Source organism: Anopheles stephensi, unplaced genomic scaffold (assembly GCF_013141755.1).
Source record: "Anopheles stephensi strain Indian unplaced genomic scaffold, UCI_ANSTEP_V1.0 ucontig420, whole genome shotgun sequence".
Lineage (NCBI taxonomy): Eukaryota > Metazoa > Arthropoda > Insecta > Diptera > Culicidae > Anopheles > Anopheles stephensi.
In genome coordinates this window covers 88,269-111,075 of record NW_023405370.1, presented here as the reverse complement: position 1 = coordinate 111,075, position 22,807 = coordinate 88,269, and the positions used below count along the sequence as shown (strand labels likewise).

Here is a 22,807-nt window from a genome sequence, read left to right as displayed (position 1 = left end):
TTGACGCACATCCAGAACCTCGAACTGAAAGGACCGGGAACTGTTTTCGAGCTCGAGCGCATAGGTGACAGGGGTTTCGTTTTGCTCGTGTACAAGACAAATGTTACAACCCGTCCGGAAATTTATTTGTTGGAAGTGGGATCGTGGAAGTGGACACTGTTGGCGGACTCCTTTACGACATACTTACGCATGAGCATCGAGCATCTCGGGCTACCATGTTGGCAGTTAGCCTTTGCCAGCTGTCGCCTGCCAGGGTGGGCTGAACAGCTGTTTTTGGTGCTGGCTCCACATTTGCTTTTGGACAATGACGAAATGCTAGGACCGAAGAGCGCGCCGGTATACCACCGAGCGCAGCACCCGCTCAATGTGCTAGATCCGGCTAGATTTTGGACCACGGTACGACGCATGCACTCGGCACATGAATAGCCAACGACCAACGAGAACGAGAACGAGGTGGCCAAGGAGGATTACTTTACCATTACGTTAGACCATTACGCATTTAAAATAAACAATAAATAGCCACTGCACGGCCACTGTTTCAATTACATAGAAATGTAGTTTTATTTCTATCTAAAGCTTACTTTTGTTTTCTTCCCATTCGCATTCCCATTCCGCATTCCAGGGACCAGCTTTGCCCGTGAACAACACAACACACATGGTTTGGTCTGATAATTGTACACAGTTTTGAGATTGTATCGAAGGATCGAATAAAATTGCTTCACAAACTTCATCAACCACCACCACCCAGAAGAGGGTTCCTTGACTGGGTTTTACCCGTAGCAGTATATGGGCACCTGGGCAATACACAGTGCTGGGCAGACAGCACTGCGCAACGAACACAACTTGTACATCACGCACGCACACACGCACGCACACACACACACACACCACACACATCATTTGTTTATTTACACCCATACAATTCATTACCTTGCACCGTTACGATATTCAAACATTGTGCGAGAAGCGACCGCATTGCCGGGCCAGTATGAATGCCGTGCGTTTATAGTGCAGTGCTGGGTGCGCGCGTGTTTGGCGCACTACTGTGAGGCGAAACTAACAACGACGCCGGTGATTCGCGATGCTGGGAAAAGGTGCGCCAGTGGGAATGATGGCTTGTACAGCGCGCACAGCTGCCAGTACTGCTCGCCGCCTGAGAAGGGCCCGATCAACGCGGCCAGGTTTGTATGGGCGTGCGTCTATGCGGCAGTGCTGAAAATTCGTGATTTTTTCACAACTACCCCCACGGGGGACTAAAAACGACGGGGCCGGGGGCAAAAGGAGTGCCAATGGGAGTGATCTGGTTGTTTGTACAACGCGTACGTCGGTGCCATCACTGGTGCCGGTACAATAATATTACAATGTGCATGTTCATAGGCGACGACATAGTTTAAAAAAAAAACGATGACACTTATCGTCTCAAAACCGTCGTCGTTGGTCTAAATAAACGCGTCCTCGAGGCGAAAATGCGCGAACGCATTAAACGTCGGGTAAAAGGTCGGCCACAAATTATGCTAAAACGACTGGAAAACAGAAACTCCACATAAAAAAAAAAAAAACAAAACGAAAGTTTCATCAAAAAGCTGCATGACTGCTCATGGGGATTTGAATCCCGGCCATGCCATGTGAAGACCAGCGCCGCTGTAGCGTCGGTGATATTCGCGAGATGTTCCATCGAGTAGGAATGAAGAAGGACGACCAACGCAGCCAAATGATATTCTGGGACGACCTTCGAGGCGAACCTGCTGTTTACGTGGTTACCGTTATGACGTTTGGTGCAGCATGCTCGCCCACTAGCGCACAGTTCGTGAAAAACCGAAATGCATCACGTTTCCGGCAGGATTTCCCGCGAGCGGTGGAATGCATCGAAGAGGAACATTATGTCGATGACATGCTTGTCAACGTGGAAACGGAAGAGGAAGCTGCTGAGCAAGCTAAAACGGTTCGCTATATTCACGCGAAAGGGGGCTTCGAGATACGGAATTGGGCGTCCAATTCACGCAAGGTGGTTGATTCAATGCAGGAAGGGCCTACAACAGCGAAATCGTCAGCTTGCGCAAACAGACCCCGCAAAAGCACCCGTGGAAAAGGGGGGTCGAGAAGAAAAGCAGCATCTATAAGCTCTCGCCTATTCTGAACGACCACGGGATCCTGAGAGTGGGGGGACGTTTGACGGAATGCGTAGGCATCAACAATTTCTCACGGAACCCGATCATCCTTCCTCGGCGAGACTACGGAACCGATCTCATTATTCGGGAGCACCACGAAAGGTACAAACACGGCAACCACAACACGGTTTTGAGCGAATTAAGGATGCGGTACCACATCCCTAAACTGCTGGGGGAATATCGACGCGTTAGGAGAGATTGTCAGTGGTGCAAAGTGAACAACGCGCGACCGGAGCCACCGCTAATGGGTAATTTACCACAACAAAGAACCGCATTTTATTAACGTGCCTTTTCCTTCACAGGGATCGACTACTTCGGCCCGTTTTCTCTGCTTCACGTCGAGAGCTGTACATCTCGAGATAGCGGCGTCCCTCAACACAGCGTCATGCATACTGGCGCCTCACTTTGGCGGCTGCTGGGAGCGTTTGGTACGTTCCGTGAAGAAGGTACTGAATCAGTTCGTGTTCCCCAAGCGCCCTACGGATGAAGTAATGCTGTCAACGTTCACGGAGATCGAACTCATCCTTAATTCGAGACCACTTACCTACGTGCCCCTGAACGACGGACTGGCCGACCCTATAACACGAATAACACGCCAAAAGGACGAATTGTCTCAATAATACCTGGAAAGGACGGTCAAGTTAGGCAAGCCACGGTACAAACGAGCAGTGGAACTTACGTTAGACCCGCACACAAATTAGCAGTCTTAGATGTATCAGCTTAGTAGAAAACCGCACGGCAAGAGTCGAATACAGAATATAGCGAAAGTAACAAACAGCAAGCAAGCAAATAAACAAACAAACAAACGCACACACACACGAGGCAACTGACAGAAGATGGGACGTGAAGCCACGGTTTGTACAATCGCGAAAGAAAGGTGTGTCATCACGAAGATCGGGTTTATAAAGTCGGTAATTTATAAACCTTTTAGCATTGAGGTGTTTATTATCGCCTAACAAATATATTTAACCGTGGCGCACTTGGGGGGACAATGTTGGAAAGCAAAGGAACACAAGAAAGAAGAGGAAAGATCGGAAAAAGGGAGCTCGCGTCTACCCGACGGGAATGAGCAAGAGCAGTCTGGAAACGAGGTTGAAACGACGAACTAATTTTTACTAATTTTTTGATTTCTCTCTGCATTAAAGATTTCTAAAAAATTCAACCGCGTTTCAACACCGGTGTCTTCAGGAGAGCGTTCCAGCACTATATTGATTCTCGGACCACTTCCTGGACGCGTGGCGGGGCTGCAATCGGGAGCTGCAACAAACGGACAGTGGTTAAGAACGTGTGACAGTATTTGGCTGAATTTGCGAAAGTGAACGGTATGTGCGCTCTTACCCGATGCCCAAATCCTTGTTTCGTACATCGTCAAACGACGGCTAGATGTTCCGTTCCTGTGCGTTCCTGCGACGGAGCAAAAAAAAAAAAAAAACATCACCGTGAGTATAATCAAGCACATCCGTTGGTGTCCGGAACACGGTGGTTGATGTTACCGTCATCGTTACCGGAATGCGAAACTACTCACCCAACGTATGCACTGGACGTACCGCGCATTCAGCATCCAGAAGTATCGTCTAGCAGAAGAGCGTGTGAAACAACAATTACAACACACTGCCCCCCGGCAGACCGGCAGACATCCACGCGCACGAAACACTCTCCATCACGCGATGGCCACTTGCACGCATCTCAGGCAGTCCTGGATGCTGGAGAGACTCAGCACACGCGCATTGGTAAGCCTGGCAGGATGTGCACAGCAAACACAAATCACTCGCGCGAGCTTTCTTTCGTGTATTTGGTAACTGGATCGAGCGGAGGTAACAGGAAGCCTCCGAATTCTGTCCGGGGGGCAGGCCGCCCGCCTGTGGTGTTTTCAACGCAAAGACGTCGAATTAACGTCGAGCATACACTTTCAAACACTGTGTGTAACGGGCGAATGCGAGGCCGGCACACGGAACACGAAACACTAAATTGAAAACATGAGAAACACGGCAAATCTCTGTATGCCTACTAGACAACATTAGATAATAACAGTGTGAATTGAAAACACATCTCAGCACACATTGGAAACCATCCATAGGAATAATTAATAAGTAAAAGTCAGGCATGCGTTGAAACCATTATTTAGCAAGCTGACGTGTGCAACAGACGCTTTTTCCACTGTGTCTCATATCAGCAACATATTTTATCGAAAATGGCCAGCCGTAAGATCGGAAACCGTCGCAACGATACGTTGCACCTGGAGAAACTGACGTTTGAACTGGAAGAAAAAACTGAACGAGCTGCCACGAGTGAGCAACGTGACATCAGATGACAACGGACCATGCACAGCGGCAGATTTAAGGGTTTGGGAATACAAGAACTTCGTTTTTATGCCGGACGACATGAAGCGTTTTTACATGTCGACCGATGGGATGCACACGAGCTGGACGTACAACTATTCGAAGCGCGCAAAATTACGTGTAGGCCACCTCTACATACCTAAATTGACGCACATCCAGAACCTCGAACTGAAAGGACCGGGAACTGTTTTCGAGCTCGAGCGCATAGGTGACAGGGGTTTCGTTTTGCTCGTGTACAAGACAAATGTTACAACCCGTCCGGAAATTTATTTGTTGGAAGTGGGATCGTGGAAGTGGACACTGTTGGCGGACTCCTTTACGACATACTTACGCATGAGCATCGAGCATCTCGGGCTACCATGTTGGCAGTTAGCCTTTGCCAGCTGTCGCCTGCCAGGGTGGGCTGAACAGCTGTTTTTGGTGCTGGCTCCACATTTGCTTTTGGACAATGACGAAATGCTAGGACCGAAGAGCGCGCCGGTATACCACCGAGCGCAGCACCCGCTCAATGTGCTAGATCCGGCTAGATTTTGGACCACGGTACGACGCATGCGCTCGGCACATGAATAGCCAACGACCAACGAGAACGAGAACGAGGTGGCCAAGGAGGATTACTTTACCATTACGTTAGACCATTACGCATTTAAAATAAACAATAAATAGCCACTGCACGGCCACTGTTTCAATTACATAGAAATGTAGTTTTATTTCTATCTAAAGCTTACTTTTGTTTTCTTCCCATTCGCATTCCCATTCCGCATTCCAGGGACCAGCTTTGCCCGTGAACAACACAACACACATGGTTTGGTCTGATAATTGTACACAGTTTTGAGATTGTATCGAAGGATCGAATAAAATTGCTTCACAAACTTCATCAACCACCACCACCCAGAAGAGGGTTCCTTGACTGGGTTTTACCCGTAGCAGTATATGGGCACCTGGGCAATACACAGTGCTGGGCAGACAGCACTGCGCAACGAACACAACTTGTACATCACGCACGCACGCACGCACGCACACACACACACACACACACACACATCATTTGTTTATTTACACCCATACAATTCATTACCTTGCACCGTACGATATTCAAACATTGTGCGAGAAGCGACCGCATTGCCGGGCCAGTATGAATGCCGTGCGTTTATAGTGCAGTGCTGGGTGCGCGCGTGTTTGGCGCACTACTGTGAGGCGAAACTAACAACGACGCCGGTGATTCGCGATGCTGGGAAAAGGTGCGCCAGTGGGAATGATGGCTTGTACAGCGCGCACAGCTGCCAGTACTGCTCGCCGCCTGAGAAGGGCCCGATCAACGCGGCCAGGTTTGTATGGGCGTGCGTCTATGCGGCAGTGCTTGAAAATTCGTGATTTTTTCACAACTACCCCCACGGGGGACTAAAAACGACGGGGCCGGGGGCAAAAGGAGTGCCAATGGGAGTGATCTGGTTGTTTGTACAACGCGTACGTCGGTGCCATCACTGGTGCCGGTACAATAATATTACAATGTGCATGTTCATAGGCGACGACATAGTTTAAAAAAAAAACGATGACACTTATCGTCTCAAAACCGTCGTCGTTGGTCTAAATAAACGCGTCCTCGAGGCGAAAATGCGCGAACGCATTAAACGTCGGGTAAAAGGTCGGCCACAAATTATGCTAAAACGACTGGAAAACAGAAACTCCACATAAAAAAAAAAAAAACAAAACGAAAGTTTCATCAAAAAGCTGCATGACTGCTCATGGGGATTTGAATCCCGGCCATGCCATGTGAAGACCAGCGCCGCTGTAGCGTCGGTGATATTCGCGAGATGTTCCATCGAGTAGGAATGAAGAAGGACGACCAACGCAGCCAAATGATATTCTGGGACGACCTTCGAGGCGAACCTGCTGTTTACGTGGTTACCGTTATGACGTTTGGTGCAGCATGCTCGCCCACTAGCGCACAGTTCGTGAAAAACCGAAATGCATCACGTTTCCGGCAGGATTTCCCGCGAGCGGTGGAATGCATCGAAGAGGAACATTATGTCGATGACATGCTTGTCAACGTGGAAACGGAAGAGGAAGCTGCTGAGCAAGCTAAAACGGTTCGCTATATTCACGCGAAAGGGGGCTTCGAGATACGGAATTGGGCGTCCAATTCACGCAAGGTGGTTGATTCAATGCAGGAAGGGCCTACAACAGCGAAATCGTCAGCTTGCGCAAACAGACCCCGCAAAAGCACCCGTGGAAAAGGGGGGTCGAGAAGAAAAGCAGCATCTATAAGCTCTCGCCTATTCTGAACGACCACGGGATCCTGAGAGTGGGGGGACGTTTGACGGAATGCGTAGGCATCAACAATTTCTCACGGAACCCGATCATCCTTCCTCGGCGAGACTACGGAACCGATCTCATTATTCGGGAGCACCACGAAAGGTACAAACACGGCAACCACAACACGGTTTTGAGCGAATTAAGGATGCGGTACCACATCCCTAAACTGCTGGGGGAATATCGACGCGTTAGGAGAGATTGTCAGTGGTGCAAAGTGAACAACGCGCGACCGGAGCCACCGCTAATGGGTAATTTACCACAACAAAGAACCGCATTTTATTAACGTGCCTTTTCCTTCACAGGGATCGACTACTTCGGCCCGTTTTCTCTGCTTCACGTCGAGAGCTGTACATCTCGAGATAGCGGCGTCCCTCAACACAGCGTCATGCATACTGGCGCCTCACTTTGGCGGCTGCTGGGAGCGTTTGGTACGTTCCGTGAAGAAGGTACTGAATCAGTTCGTGTTCCCCAAGCGCCCTACGGATGAAGTAATGCTGTCAACGTTCACGGAGATCGAACTCACCCTTAATTCGAGACCACTTACCTACGTGCCCCTGAACGACGGACTGGCCGACCCTATAACACGAATAACACGCCAAAAGGACGAATTGTCTCAATAATACCTGGAAAGGACGGTCAAGTTAGGCAAGCCACGGTACAAACGAGCAGTGGAACTTACGTTAGACCCGCACACAAATTAGCAGTCTTAGATGTATCAGCTTAGTAGAAAACCGCACGGCAAGAGTCGAATACAGAATATAGCGAAAGTAACAAACAGCAAGCAAGCAAATAAACAAACAAACAAACGCACACACACACGAGGCAACTGACAGAAGATGGGACGTGAAGCCACGGTTTGTACAATCGCGAAAGAAAGGTGTGTCATCACGAAGATCGGGTTTATAAAGTCGGTAATTTATAAACCTTTTAGCATTGAGGTGTTTATTATCGCCTAACAAATATATTTAACCGTGGCGCACTTGGGGGGACAATGTTGGAAAGCAAAGGAACACAAGAAAGAAGAGGAAAGATCGGAAAAAGGGAGCTCGCGTCTACCCGACGGGAATGAGCAAGAGCAGTCTGGAAACGAGGTTGAAACGACGAACTAATTTTTTACTAATTTTTTGATTTCTCTCTGCATTAAAGATTTCTAAAAAATTCAACCGCGTTTCAACACCGGTGTCTTCAGGAGAGCGTTCCAGCACTATATTGATTCTCGGACCACTTCCTGGACGCGTGGCGGGGCTGCAATCGGGAGCTGCAACAAACGGACAGTGGTTAAGAACGTGTGACAGTATTTGGCTGAATTTGCGAAAGTGAACGGTATGTGCGCTCTTACCCGATGCCCAAATCCTTGTTTCGTACATCGTCAAACGACGGCTAGATGTTCCGTTCCTGTGCGTTCCTGCGACGGAGCAAAAAAAAAAAAAAAAACATCACCGTGAGTATAATCAAGCACATCCGTTGGTGTCCGGAACACGGTGGTTGATGTTACCGTCATCGTTACCGGAATGCGAAACTACTCACCCAACGTATGCACTGGACGTACCGCGCATTCAGCATCCAGAAGTATCGTCTAGCAGAAGAGCGTGTGAAACAACAATTACAACACACTGCCCCCCGGCAGACCGGCAGACATCCACGCGCACGAAACACTCTCCATCACGCGATGGCCACTTGCACGCATCTCAGGCAGTCCTGGATGCTGGAGAGACTCAGCACACGCGCATTGGTAAGCCTGGCAGGATGTGCACAGCAAACACAAATCACTCGCGCGAGCTTTCTTTCGTGTATTTGGTAACTGGATCGAGCGGAGGTAACAGGAAGCCTCCGAATTCTGTCCGGGGGGCAGGCCGCCCGCCTGTGGTGTTTTCAACGCAAAGACGTCGAATTAACGTCGAGCATACACTTTCAAACACTGTGTGTAACGGGCGAATGCGAGGCCGGCACACGGAACACGAAACACTAAATTGAAAACATGAGAAACACGGCAAATCTCTGTATGCCTACTAGACAACATTAGATAATAACAGTGTGAATTGAAAACACATCTCAGCACACATTGGAAACCATCCATAGGAATAATTAATAAGTAAAAGTCAGGCATGCGTTGAAACCATTATTTAGCAAGCTGACGTGTGCAACAGACGCTTTTTCCACTGTGTCTCATATCAGCAACATATTTTATCGAAAATGGCCAGCCGTAAGATCGGAAACCGTCGCAACGATACGTTGCACCTGGAGAAACTGACGTTTGAACTGAAGAAAAAACTGAACGAGCTGCCACGAGTGAGCAACGTGACATCAGATGACAACGGACCATGCACAGCGGCAGATTTAAGGGTTTGGGAATACAAGAACTTCGTTTTTATGCCGGACGACATGAAGCGTTTTTACATGTCGACCGATGGGATGCACACGAGCTGGACGTACAACTATTCGAAGCGCGCAAAATTACGTGTAGGCCACCTCTACATACCTAAATTGACGCACATCCAGAACCTCGAACTGAAAGGACCGGGAACTGTTTTCGAGCTCGAGCGCATAGGTGACAGGGGTTTCGTTTTGCTCGTGTACAAGACAAATGTTACAACCCGTCCGGAAATTTATTTGTTGGAAGTGGGATCGTGGAAGTGGACACTGTTGGCGGACTCCTTTACGACATACTTACGCATGAGCATCGAGCATCTCGGGCTACCATGTTGGCAGTTAGCCTTTGCCAGCTGTCGCCTGCCAGGGTGGGCTGAACAGCTGTTTTTGGTGCTGGCTCCACATTTGCTTTTGGACAATGACGAAATGCTAGGACCGAAGAGCGCGCCGGTATACCACCGAGCGCAGCACCCGCTCAATGTGCTAGATCCGGCTAGATTTTGGACCACGGTACGACGCATGCGCTCGGCACATGAATAGCCAACGACCAACGAGAACGAGAACGAGGTGGCCAAGGAGGATTACTTTACCATTACGTTAGACCATTACGCATTTAAAATAAACAATAAATAGCCACTGCACGGCCACTGTTTCAATTACATAGAAATGTAGTTTTATTTCTATCTAAAGCTTACTTTTGTTTTCTTCCCATTCGCATTCCCATTCCGCATTCCAGGGACCAGCTTTGCCCGTGAACAACACAACACACATGGTTTGGTCTGATAATTGTACACAGTTTTGAGATTGTATCGAAGGATCGAATAAAATTGCTTCACAAACTTCATCAACCACCACCACCCAGAAGAGGGTTCCTTGACTGGGTTTTACCCGTAGCAGTATATGGGCACCTGGGCAATACACAGTGCTGGGCAGACAGCACTGCGCAACGAACACAACTTGTACATCACGCACGCACGCACGCACACACACACACACACACACACACACATCATTTGTTTATTTACACCCATACAATTCATTACCTTGCACCGTTACGATATTCAAACATTGTGCGAGAAGCGACCGCGTTGCCGGGCCAGTATGAATGCCGGTGCGTTTATAGTGCAGTGCTGGGTGCGCGCGTGTTTGGCGCACTACTGTGAGGCGAAACTAACAACGACGCCGGTGATTCGCGATGCTGGGAAAAGGTGCGCCAGTGGGAATGATGGCTTGTACAGCGCGCACAGCTGCCAGTACTGCTCGCCGCCTGAGAAGGGCCCGATCAACGCGGCCAGGTTTGTATGGGCGTGCGTCTATGCGGCAGTGCTGAAAATTCGTGATTTTTTCACAACTACCCCCACGGGGGACTAAAAACGACGGGGCCGGGGGCAAAAGGAGTGCCAATGGGAGTGATCTGGTTGTTTGTACAACGCGTACGTCGGTGCCATCACTGGTGCCGGTACAATAATATTACAATGTGCATGTTCATAGGCGACGACATAGTTTAAAAAAAAAACGATGACACTTATCGTCTCAAAACCGTCGTCGTTGGTCTAAATAAACGCGTCCTCGAGGCGAAAATGCGCGAACGCATTAAACGTCGGGTAAAAGGTCGGCCACAAATTATGCTAAAACGACTGGAAAACAGAAACTCCACATAAAAAAAAAAAAACAAAACGAAAGTTTCATCAAAAAGCTGCATGACTGCTCATGGGGATTTGAATCCCGGCCATGCCATGTGAAGACCAGCGCCGCTGTAGCGTCGGTGATATTCGCGAGATGTTCCATCGAGTAGGAATGAAGAAGGACGACCAACGCAGCCAAATGATATTCTGGGACGACCTTCGAGGCGAACCTGCTGTTTACGTGGTTACCGTTATGACGTTTGGTGCAGCATGCTCGCCCACTAGCGCACAGTTCGTGAAAAACCGAAATGCATCACGTTTCCGGCAGGATTTCCCGCGAGCGGTGGAATGCATCGAAGAGGAACATTATGTCGATGACATGCTTGTCAACGTGGAAACGGAAGAGGAAGCTGCTGAGCAAGCTAAAACGGTTCGCTATATTCACGCGAAAGGGGGCTTCGAGATACGGAATTGGGCGTCCAATTCACGCAAGGTGGTTGATTCAATGCAGGAAGGGCCTACAACAGCGAAATCGTCAGCTTGCGCAAACAGACCCCGCAAAAGCACCCGTGGAAAAGGGGGGTCGAGAAGAAAAGCAGCATCTATAAGCTCTCGCCTATTCTGAACGACCACAGGATCCTGAGAGTGGGGGGACGTTTGACGGAATGCGTAGGCATCAACAATTTCTCACGGAACCCGATCATCCTTCCTCGGCGAGACTACGGAACCGATCTCATTATTCGGGAGCACCACGAAAGGTACAAACACGGCAACCACAACACGGTTTTGAGCGAATTAAGGATGCGGTACCACATCCCTAAACTGCTGGGGGAATATCGACGCGTTAGGAGAGATTGTCAGTGGTGCAAAGTGAACAACGCGCGACCGGAGCCACCGCTAATGGGTAATTTACCACAACAAAGAACCGCATTTTATTAACGTGCCTTTTCCTTCACAGGGATCGACTACTTCGGCCCGTTTTCTCTGCTTCACGTCGAGAGCTGTACATCTCGAGATAGCGGCGTCCCTCAACACAGCGTCATGCATACTGGCGCCTCACTTTGGCGGCTGCTGGGAGCGTTTGGTACGTTCCGTGAAGAAGGTACTGAATCAGTTCGTGTTCCCCAAGCGCCCTACGGATGAAGTAATGCTGTCAACGTTCACGGAGATCGAACTCACCCTTAATTCGAGACCACTTACCTACGTGCCCCTGAACGACGGACTGGCCGACCCTATAACACGAATAACACGCCAAAAGGACGAATTGTCTCAATAATACCTGGAAAGGACGGTCAAGTTAGGCAAGCCACGGTACAAACGAGCAGTGGAACTTACGTTAGACCCGCACACAAATTAGCAGTCTTAGATGTATCAGCTTAGTAGAAAACCGCACGGCAAGAGTCGAATACAGAATATAGCGAAAGTAACAAACAGCAAGCAAGCAAATAAACAAACAAACAAACGCACACACACACGAGGCAACTGACAGAAGATGGGACGTGAAGCCACGGTTTGTACAATCGCGAAAGAAAGGTGTGTCATCACGAAGATCGGGTTTATAAAGTCGGTAATTTATAAACCTTTTAGCATTGAGGTGTTTATTATCGCCTAACAAATATATTTAACCGTGGCGCACTTGGGGGGACAATGTTGGAAAGCAAAGGAACACAAGAAAGAAGAGGAAAGATCGGAAAAAGGGAGCTCGCGTCTACCCGACGGGAATGAGCAAGAGCAGTCTGGAAACGAGGTTGAAACGACGAACTAATTTTTTACTAATTTTTTGATTTCTCTCTGCATTAAAGATTTCTAAAAAATTCAACCGCGTTTCAACACCGGTGTCTTCAGGAGAGCGTTCCAGCACTATATTGATTCTCGGACCACTTCCTGGACGCGTGGCGGGGCTGCAATCGGGAGCTGCAACAAACGGACAGTGGTTAAGAACGTGTGACAGTATTTGGCTGAATTTGCGAAAGTGAACGGTATGTGCGCTCTTACCCGATGCCCAAATCCTTGTTTCGTACATCGTCAAACGACGGCTAGATGTTCCGTTCCTGTGCGTTCCTGCGACGGAGCAAAAAAAAAAAAAAAACATCACCGTGAGTATAATCAAGCACATCCGTTGGTGTCCGGAACACGGTGGTTGATGTTACCGTCATCGTTACCGGAATGCGAAACTACTCACCCAACGTATGCACTGGACGTACCGCGCATTCAGCATCCAGAAGTATCGTCTAGCAGAAGAGCGTGTGAAACAACAATTACAACACACTGCCCCCCGGCAGACCGGCAGACATCCACGCGCACGAAACACTCTCCATCACGCGATGGCCACTTGCACGCATCTCAGGCAGTCCTGGATGCTGGAGAGACTCAGCACACGCGCATTGGTAAGCCTGGCAGGATGTGCACAGCAAACACAAATCACTCGCGCGAGCTTTCTTTCGTGTATTTGGTAACTGGATCGAGCGGAGGTAACAGGAAGCCTCCGAATTCTGTCCGGGGGGCAGGCCGCCTGCCTGTGGTGTTTTCAACGCAAAGACGTCGAATTAACGTCGAGCATACACTTTCAAACACTGTGTGTAACGGGCGAATGCGAGGCCGGCACACGGAACACGAAACACTAAATTGAAAACATGAGAAACACGGCAAATCTCTGTATGCCTACTAGACAACATTAGATAATAACAGTGTGAATTGAAAACACATCTCAGCACACATTGGAAACCATCCATAGGAATAATTAATAAGTAAAAGTCAGGCATGCGTTGAAACCATTATTTAGCAAGCTGACGTGTGCAACAGACGCTTTTTCCACTGTGTCTCATATCAGCAACATATTTTATCGAAAATGGCCAGCCGTAAGATCGGAAACCGTCGCAACGATACGTTGCACCTGGAGAAACTGACGTTTGAACTGAAGAAAAAACTGAACGAGCTGCCACGAGTGAGCAACGTGACATCAGATGACAACGGACCATGCACAGCGGCAGATTTAAGGGTTTGGGAATACAAGAACTTCGTTTTTATGCCGGACGACATGAAGCGTTTTTACATGTCGACCGATGGGATGCACACGAGCTGGACGTACAACTATTCGAAGCGCGCAAAATTACGTGTAGGCCACCTCTACATACCTAAATTGACGCACATCCAGAACCTCGAACTGAAAGGACCGGGAACTGTTTTCGAGCTCGAGCGCATAGGTGACAGGGGTTTCGTTTTGCTCGTGTACAAGACAAATGTTACAACCCGTCCGGAAATTTATTTGTTGGAAGTGGGATCGTGGAAGTGGACACTGTTGGCGGACTCCTTTACGACATACTTACGCATGAGCATCGAGCATCTCGGGCTACCATGTTGGCAGTTAGCCTTTGCCAGCTGTCGCCTGCCAGGGTGGGCTGAACAGCTGTTTTTGGTGCTGGCTCCACATTTGCTTTTGGACAATGACGAAATGCTAGGACCGAAGAGCGCGCCGGTATACCACCGAGCGCAGCACCCGCTCAATGTGCTAGATCCGGCTAGATTTTGGACCACGGTACGACGCATGCACTCGGCACATGAATAGCCAACGACCAACGAGAACGAGAACGAGGTGGCCAAGGAGGATTACTTTACCATTACGTTAGACCATTACGCATTTAAAATAAACAATAAATAGCCACTGCACGGCCACTGTTTCAATTACATAGAAATGTAGTTTTATTTCTATCTAAAGCTTACTTTTGTTTTCTTCCCATTCGCATTCCCATTCCGCATTCCAGGGACCAGCTTTGCCCGTGAACAACACAACACACATGGTTTGGTCTGATAATTGTACACAGTTTTGAGATTGTATCGAAGGATCGAATAAAATTGCTTCACAAACTTCATCAACCACCACCACCCAGAAGAGGGTTCCTTGACTGGGTTTTACCCGTAGCAGTATATGGGCACCTGGGCAATACACAGTGCTGGGCAGACAGCACTGCGCAACGAACACAACTTGTACATCACGCACGCACACACACACACACACACACACACACACACACACACACATCATTTGTTTATTTACACCCATACAATTCATTACCTTGCACCGTTCGATATTCAAACATTGTGCGAGAAGCGACCGCGTTGCCGGGCCAGTATGAATGCGGTGCGTTTATAGTGCAGTGCTGGGTGCGCGCGTGTTTGGCGCACTACTGTGAGGCGAAACTAACAACGACGCCGGTGATTCGCGATGCTGGGAAAAGGTGCGCCAGTGGAAATGATGGCTTGTACAGCGCGCACAGCTGCCAGTACTGCTCGCCGCCTGAGAAGGGCCCGATCAACGCGGCCAGGTTTGTATGGGCGTGCGTCTATGCGGCAGTGTTGAAAATTCGTGATTTTTTCACAACTACCCCCACGGGGGACTAAAAACGACGGGGCCGGGGGCAAAAGGAGTGCCAATGGGAGTGATCTGGTTGTTTGTACAACGCGTACGTCGGTGCCATCACTGGTGCCGGTACAATAATATTACAATGTGCATGTTCATAGGCGACGACATAGTTTAAAAAAAAACGATGACACTTATCGTCTCAAAACCGTCGTCGTTGGTCTAAATAAACGCGTCCTCGAGGCGAAAATGCGCGAACGCATTAAACGTCGGGTAAAAGGTCGGCCACAAATTATGCTAAAACGACTGGAAAACAGAAACTCCACATAAAAAAAAAAAAACAAAACGAAAGTTTCATCAAAAAGCTGCATGACTGCTCATGGGGATTTGAATCCCGGCCATGCCATGTGAAGACCAGCGCCGCTGTAGCGTCGGTGATATTCGCGAGATGTTCCATCGAGTAGGAATGAAGAAGGACGACCAACGCAGCCAAATGATATTCTGGGACGACCTTCGAGGCGAACCTGCTGTTTACGTGGTTACCGTTATGACGTTTGGTGCAGCATGCTCGCCCACTAGCGCACAGTTCGTGAAAAACCGAAATGCATCACGTTTCCGGCAGGATTTCCCGCGAGCGGTGGAATGCATCGAAGAGGAACATTATGTCGATGACATGCTTGTCAACGTGGAAACGGAAGAGGAAGCTGCTGAGCAAGCTAAAACGGTTCGCTATATTCACGCGAAAGGGGGCTTCGAGATACGGAATTGGGCGTCCAATTCACGCAAGGTGGTTGATTCAATGCAGGAAGGGCCTACAACAGCGAAATCGTCAGCTTGCGCAAACAGACCCCGCAAAAGCACCCGTGGAAAAGGGGGGTCGAGAAGAAAAGCAGCATCTATAAGCTCTCGCCTATTCTGAACGACCACAGGATCCTGAGAGTGGGGGGACGTTTGACGGAATGCGTAGGCATCAACAATTTCTCACGGAACCCGATCATCCTTCCTCGGCGAGACTACGGAACCGATCTCATTATTCGGGAGCACCACGAAAGGTACAAACACGGCAACCACAACACGGTTTTGAGCGAATTAAGGATGCGGTACCACATCCCTAAACTGCTGGGGGAATATCGACGCGTTAGGAGAGATTGTCAGTGGTGCAAAGTGAACAACGCGCGACCGGAGCCACCGCTAATGGGTAATTTACCACAACAAAGAACCGCATTTTATTAACGTGCCTTTTCCTTCACAGGGATCGACTACTTCGGCCCGTTTTCTCTGCTTCACGTCGAGAGCTGTACATCTCGAGATAGCGGCGTCCCTCAACACAGCGTCATGCATACTGGCGCCTCACTTTGGCGGCTGCTGGGAGCGTTTGGTACGTTCCGTGAAGAAGGTACTGAATCAGTTCGTGTTCCCCAAGCGCCCTACGGATGAAGTAATGCTGTCAACGTTCACGGAGATCGAACTCACCCTTAATTCGAGACCACTTACCTACGTGCCCCTGAACGACGGACTGGCCGACCCTATAACACGAATAACACGCCAAAAGGACGAATTGTCTCAATAATACCTGGAAAGGACGGTCAAGTTAGGCAAGCCACGGTACAAACGAGCAGTGGAACTTACGTTAGACCCGCACACAAATTAGCAGTCTTAGATGTATCAGCTTAGTAGAAAACCGCACGGCAAGAGTCGAATACAGAATATAGCGAAAGTAACAAACAGCAAGCAAGCAAATAAACAAACAAACAAACGCACACACACACGAGGCAACTGACAGAAGATGGGACGTGAAGCCACGGTTTGTACAATCGCGAAAGAAAGGTGTGTCATCACGAAGATCGGGTTTATAAAGTCGGTAATTTATAAACCTTTTAGCATTGAGGTGTTTATTATCGCCTAACAAATATATTTAACCGTGGCGCACTTGGGGGGACAATGTTGGAAAGCAAAGGAACACAAGAAAGAAGAGGAAAGATCGGAAAAAGGGAGCTCGCGTCTACCCGACGGGAATGAGCAAGAGCAGTCTGGAAACGAGGTTGAAACGACGAACTAATTTTTTACTAATTTTTTGATTTCTCTCTGCATTAAAGATTTCTAAAAAATTCAACCGCGTTTCAACACCGGTGTCTTCAGGAGAGCGTTCCAGCACTATATTGATTCTCGGACCACTTCCTGGACGCGTGGCGGGGCTGCAATCGGGAGCTGCAACAAACGGACAGTGGTTAAGAACGTGTGACAGTATTTGGCTGAATTTGCGAAAGTGAACGGTATGTGCGCTCTTACCCGATGCCCAAATCCTTGTTTCGTACATCGTCAAACGACGGCTAGATGTTCCGTTCCTGTGCGTTCCTGCGACGGAGCAAAAAAAAAAAAAAAACATCACCGTGAGTATAATCAAGCACATCCGTTGGTGTCCGGAACACGGTGGTTGATGTTACCGTCATCGTTACCGGAATGCGAAACTACTCACCCAACGTATGCACTGGACGTACCGCGCATTCAGCATCCAGAAGTATCGTCTAGCAGAAGAGCGTGTGAAACAACAATTACAACACACTGCCCCCCGGCAGACCGGCAGACATCCACGCGCACGAAACACTCTCCATCACGCGATGGCCACTTGCACGCATCTCAGGCAGTCCTGGATGCTGGAGAGACTCAGCACACGCGCATTGGTAAGCCTGGCAGGATGTGCACAGCAAACACAAATCACTCGCGCGAGCTTTCTTTCGTGTATTTGGTAACTGGATCGAGCGGAGGTAACAGGAAGCCTCCGAATTCTGTCCGGGGGGCAGGCCGCCCGCCTGTGGTGTTTTCAACGCAAAGACGTCGAATTAACGTCGAGCATACACTTTCAAACACTGTGTGTAACGGGCGAATGCGAGGCCGGCACACGGAACACGAAACACTAAATTGAAAACATGAGAAACACGGCAAATCTCTGTATGCCTACTAGACAACATTAGATAATAACAGTGTGAATTGAAAACACATCTCAGCACACATTGGAAACCATCCATAGGAATAATTAATAAGTAAAAGTCAGGCATGCGTTGAAACCATTATTTAGCAAGCTGACGTGTGCAACAGACGCTTTTTCCACTGTGTCTCATATCAGCAACATATTTTATCGAAAATGGCCAGCCGTAAGATCGGAAACCGTCGCAACGATACGTTGCACCTGGAGAAACTGACGTTTGAACTGGAAGAAAAAACTGAACGAGCTGCCACGAGTGAGCAACGTGACATCAGATGACAACGGACCATGCACAGCGGCAGATTTAAGGGTTTGGGAATACAAGAACTTCGTTTTTATGCCGGACGACATGAAGCGTTTTTACATGTCGACCGATGGGATGCACACGAGCTGGACGTACAACTATTCGAAGCGCGCAAAATTACGTGTAGGCCACCTCTACATACCTAAATTGACGCACATCCAGAACCTCGAACTGAAAGGACCGGGAACTGTTTTCGAGCTCGAGCGCATAGGTGACAGGGGTTTCGTTTTGCTCGTGTACAAGACAAATGTTACAACCCGTCCGGAAATTTATTTGTTGGAAGTGGGATCGTGGAAGTGGACACTGTTGGCGGACTCCTTTACGACATACTTACGCATGAGCATCGAGCATCTCGGGCTACCATGTTGGCAGTTAGCCTTTGCCAGCTGTCGCCTGCCAGGGTGGGCTGAACAGCTGTTTTTGGTGCTGGCTCCACATTTGCTTTTGGACGATGACGAAATGCTAGGACCGAAGAGCGCGCCGGTATACCACCGAGCGCAGCACCCGCTCAATGTGCTAGATCCGGCTAGATTTTGGACCACGGTACGACGCATGCGCTCGGCACATGAATAGCCAACGACCAACGAGAACGAGAACGAGGTGGCCAAGGAGGATTACTTTACCATTACGTTAGACCATTACGCATTTAAAATAAACAATAAATAGCCACTGCACGGCCACTGTTTCAATTACATAGAAATGTAGTTTTATTTCTATCTAAAGCTTACTTTTGTTTTCTTCCCATTCGCATTCCCATTCCGCATTTCAGGGACCAGCTTTGCCCGTGAACAACACAACACACATGGTTTGGTCTGATAATTGTACACAGTTTTGAGATTGTATCGAAGGATCGAATAAAATTGCTTCACAAACTTCATCAACCACCACCACCCAGAAGAGGGTTCCTTGACTGGGTTTTACCCGTAGCAGTATATGGGCACCTGGGCAATACACAGTGCTGGGCAGACAGCACTGCGCAACGAACACAACTTACACATGACGCACACACACACACACACACACACACACACACACACGCACACACATCATTTGTTTATTTACACCCATACAATTCATTACCTTGCACCGTTCGATATTCAAACATTGTGCGAGAAGCGACCGCGTTGCCGGGCCAGTATGAATGCGGTGCGTTTATAGTGCAGTGCTGGGTGCGCGCGTGTTTGGCGCACTACTGTGAGGCGAAACTAACAACGACGCCGGTGATTCGCGATGCTGGGAAAAGGTGCGCCAGTGGGAATGATGGCTTGTACAGCGCGCACAGCTGCCAGTACTGCACGCCGCCTGAGAAGGGCCCGATCAACGCGGCCAGGTTTGTATGGGCGTGCGTCTATGCGGCAGTGTTGAAAATTCGTGATTTTTTCACAACTACCCCCACGGGGGACTAAAAACGACGGGGCCGGGGGCAAAAGGAGTGCCAATGGGAGTGATCTGGTTGTTTGTACAACGCGTACGTCGGTGCCATCACTGGTGCCGGTACAATAATATTACAATGTGCATGTTCATAGGCGACGACATAGTTTAAAAAAAAACGATGACACTTATCGTCTCAAAACCGTCGTCGTTGGTCTAAATAAACGCGTCCTCGAGGCGAAAATGCGCGAACGCATTAAACGTCGGGTAAAAGGTCGGCCACAAATTATGCTAAAACGACTGGAAAACAGAAACTCCACATAAAAAAAAAAAAACAAAACGAAAGTTTCATCAAAAAGCTGCATGACTGCTCATGGGGATTTGAATCCCGGCCATGCCATGTGAAGACCAGCGCCGCTGTAGCGTCGGTGATATTCGCGAGATGTTCCATCGAGTAGGAATGAAGAAGGACGACCAACGCAGCCAAATGATATTCTGGGACGACCTTCGAGGCGAACCTGCTGTTTACGTGGTTACCGTTATGACGTTTGGTGCAGCATGCTCGCCCACTAGCGCACAGTTCGTGAAAAACCGAAATGCATCACGTTTCCGGCAGGATTTCCCGCGAGCGGTGGAATGCATCGAAGAGGAACATTATGTCGATGACATGCTTGTCAACGTGGAAACGGAAGAGGAAGCTGCTGAGCAAGCTAAAACGGTTCGCTATATTCACGCGAAAGGGGGCTTCGAGATACGGAATTGGGCGTCCAATTCACGCAAGGTGGTTGATTCAATGCAGGAAGGGCCTACAACAGCGAAATCGTCAGCTTGCGCAAACAGACCCCGCAAAAGCACCCGTGGAAAAGGGGGGTCGAGAAGAAAAGCAGCATCTATAAGCTCTCGCCTATTCTGAACGACCACGGGATCCTGAGAGTGGGGGGACGTTTGACGGAATGCGTAGGCATCAACAATTTCTCACGGAACCCGATCATCCTTCCTCGGCGAGACTACGGAACCGATCTCATTATTCGGGAGCACCACGAAAGGTACAAACACGGCAACCACAACACGGTTTTGAGCGAATTAAGGATGCGGTACCACATCCCTAAACTGCTGGGGGAATATCGACGCGTTAGGAGAGATTGTCAGTGGTGCAAAGTGAACAACGCGCGACCGGAGCCACCGCTAATGGGTAATTTACCACAACAAAGAACCGCATTTTATTAACGTGCCTTTTCCTTCACAGGGATCGACTACTTCGGCCCGTTTTCTCTGCTTCACGTCGAGAGCTGTACATCTCGAGATAGCGGCGTCCCTCAACACAGCGTCATGCATACTGGCGCCTCACTTTGGCGGCTGCTGGGAGCGTTTGGTACGTTCCGTGAAGAAGGTACTGAATCAGTTCGTGTTCCCCAAGCGCCCTACGGATGAAGTAATGCTGTCAACGTTCACGGAGATCGAACTCACCCTTAATTCGAGACCACTTACCTACGTGCCCCTGAACGACGGACTGGCCGACCCTATAACACGAATAACACGCCAAAAGGACGAATTGTCTCAATAATACCTGGAAAGGACGGTCAAGTTAGGCAAGCCACGGTACAAACGAGCAGTGGAACTTACGTTAGACCCGCACACAAATTAGCAGTCTTAGATGTATCAGCTTAGTAGAAAACCGCACGGCAAGAGTCGAATACAGAATATAGCGAAAGTAACAAACAGCAAGCAAGCAAATAAACAAACAAACAAACGCACACACACACGAGGCAACTGACAGAAGATGGGACGTGAAGCCACGGTTTGTACAATCGCGAAAGAAAGGTGTGTCATCACGAAGATCGGGTTTATAAAGTCGGTAATTTATAAACCTTTTAGCATTGAGGTGTTTATTATCGCCTAACAAATATATTTAACCGTGGCGCACTTGGGGGGACAATGTTGGAAAGCAAAGGAACACAAGAAAGAAGAGGAAAGATCGGAAAAAGGGAGCTCGCGTCTACCCGACGGGAATGAGCAAGAGCAGTCTGGAAACGAGGTTGAAACGACGAACTAATTTTTTACTAATTTTTTGATTTCTCTCTGCATTAAAGATTTCTAAAAAATTCAACCGCGTTTCAACACCGGTGTCTTCAGGAGAGCGTTCCAGCACTATATTGATTCTCGGACCACTTCCTGGACGCGTGGCGGGGCTGCAATCGGGAGCTGCAACAAACGGACAGTGGTTAAGAACGTGTGACAGTATTTGGCTGAATTTGCGAAAGTGAACGGTATGTGCGCTCTTACCCGATGCCCAAATCCTTGTTTCGTACATCGTCAAACGACGGCTAGATGTTCCGTTCCTGTGCGTTCCTGCGACGGAGCAAAAAAAAAAAAAAACATCACCGTGAGTATAATCAAGCACATCCGTTGGTGTCCGGAACACGGTGGTTGATGTTACCGTCATCGTTACCGGAATGCGAAACTACTCACCCAACGTATGCACTGGACGTACCGCGCATTCAGCATCCAGAAGTATCGTCTAGCAGAAGAGCGTGTGAAACAACAATTACAACACACTGCCCCCCGGCAGACCGGCAGACATCCACGCGCACGAAACACTCTCCATCACGCGATGGCCACTTGCACGCATCTCAGGCAGTCCTGGATGCTGGAGAGACTCAGCACACGCGCATTGGTAAGCCTGGCAGGATGTGCACAGCAAACACAAATCACTCGCGCGAGCTTTCTTTCGTGTATTTGGTAACTGGATCGAGCGGAGGTAACAGGAAGCCTCCGAATTCTGTCCGGGGGGCAGGCCGCCTGCCTGTGGTGTTTTCAACGCAAAGACGTCGAATTAACGTCGAGCATACACTTTCAAACACTGTGTGTAACGGGCGAATGCGAGGCCGGCACACGGAACACGAAACAATAAATTGAAAACATGAGAAACACGGCAAATCTCTGTATGCCTACTAGACAACATTAGATAATAACAGTG

At 48.9% G+C, this 22,807-nt stretch overlaps 5 long non-coding RNA genes across 5 annotated transcripts; all 5 read right to left on the bottom strand.

The window, feature by feature from the left end:
* Positions 1 to 2,626: 2,626 nt before the first annotated feature.
* Positions 2,627 to 2,890, bottom strand: LOC118516946. The gene is made up of 3 exons (XR_004908184.1): positions 2,848 to 2,890; positions 2,713 to 2,791; positions 2,627 to 2,645 (listed from the first exon to the last, which is right to left on the bottom strand). It is a non-coding gene; the product is annotated as an uncharacterized LOC118516946 (long non-coding RNA).
* Positions 2,891 to 7,278: 4,388 nt separating this feature from the next.
* Positions 7,279 to 7,542, bottom strand: LOC118516937. The gene is made up of 3 exons (XR_004908175.1): positions 7,500 to 7,542; positions 7,365 to 7,443; positions 7,279 to 7,297 (listed from the first exon to the last, which is right to left on the bottom strand). It is a non-coding gene; the product is annotated as an uncharacterized LOC118516937 (long non-coding RNA).
* A 4,387-nt stretch (positions 7,543 to 11,929) lies between these two features.
* Positions 11,930 to 12,193, bottom strand: LOC118516936. The gene is made up of 3 exons (XR_004908174.1): positions 12,151 to 12,193; positions 12,016 to 12,094; positions 11,930 to 11,948 (listed from the first exon to the last, which is right to left on the bottom strand). It is a non-coding gene; the product is annotated as an uncharacterized LOC118516936 (long non-coding RNA).
* A 4,387-nt stretch (positions 12,194 to 16,580) lies between these two features.
* On the bottom strand, positions 16,581 to 16,844 carry LOC118516934. The gene is made up of 3 exons (XR_004908172.1): positions 16,802 to 16,844; positions 16,667 to 16,745; positions 16,581 to 16,599 (listed from the first exon to the last, which is right to left on the bottom strand). It is a non-coding gene; the product is annotated as an uncharacterized LOC118516934 (long non-coding RNA).
* Positions 16,845 to 21,232: 4,388 nt separating this feature from the next.
* On the bottom strand, positions 21,233 to 21,496 carry LOC118516947. The gene is made up of 3 exons (XR_004908185.1): positions 21,454 to 21,496; positions 21,319 to 21,397; positions 21,233 to 21,251 (listed from the first exon to the last, which is right to left on the bottom strand). It is a non-coding gene; the product is annotated as an uncharacterized LOC118516947 (long non-coding RNA).
* Positions 21,497 to 22,807: the final 1,311 nt, after the last annotated feature.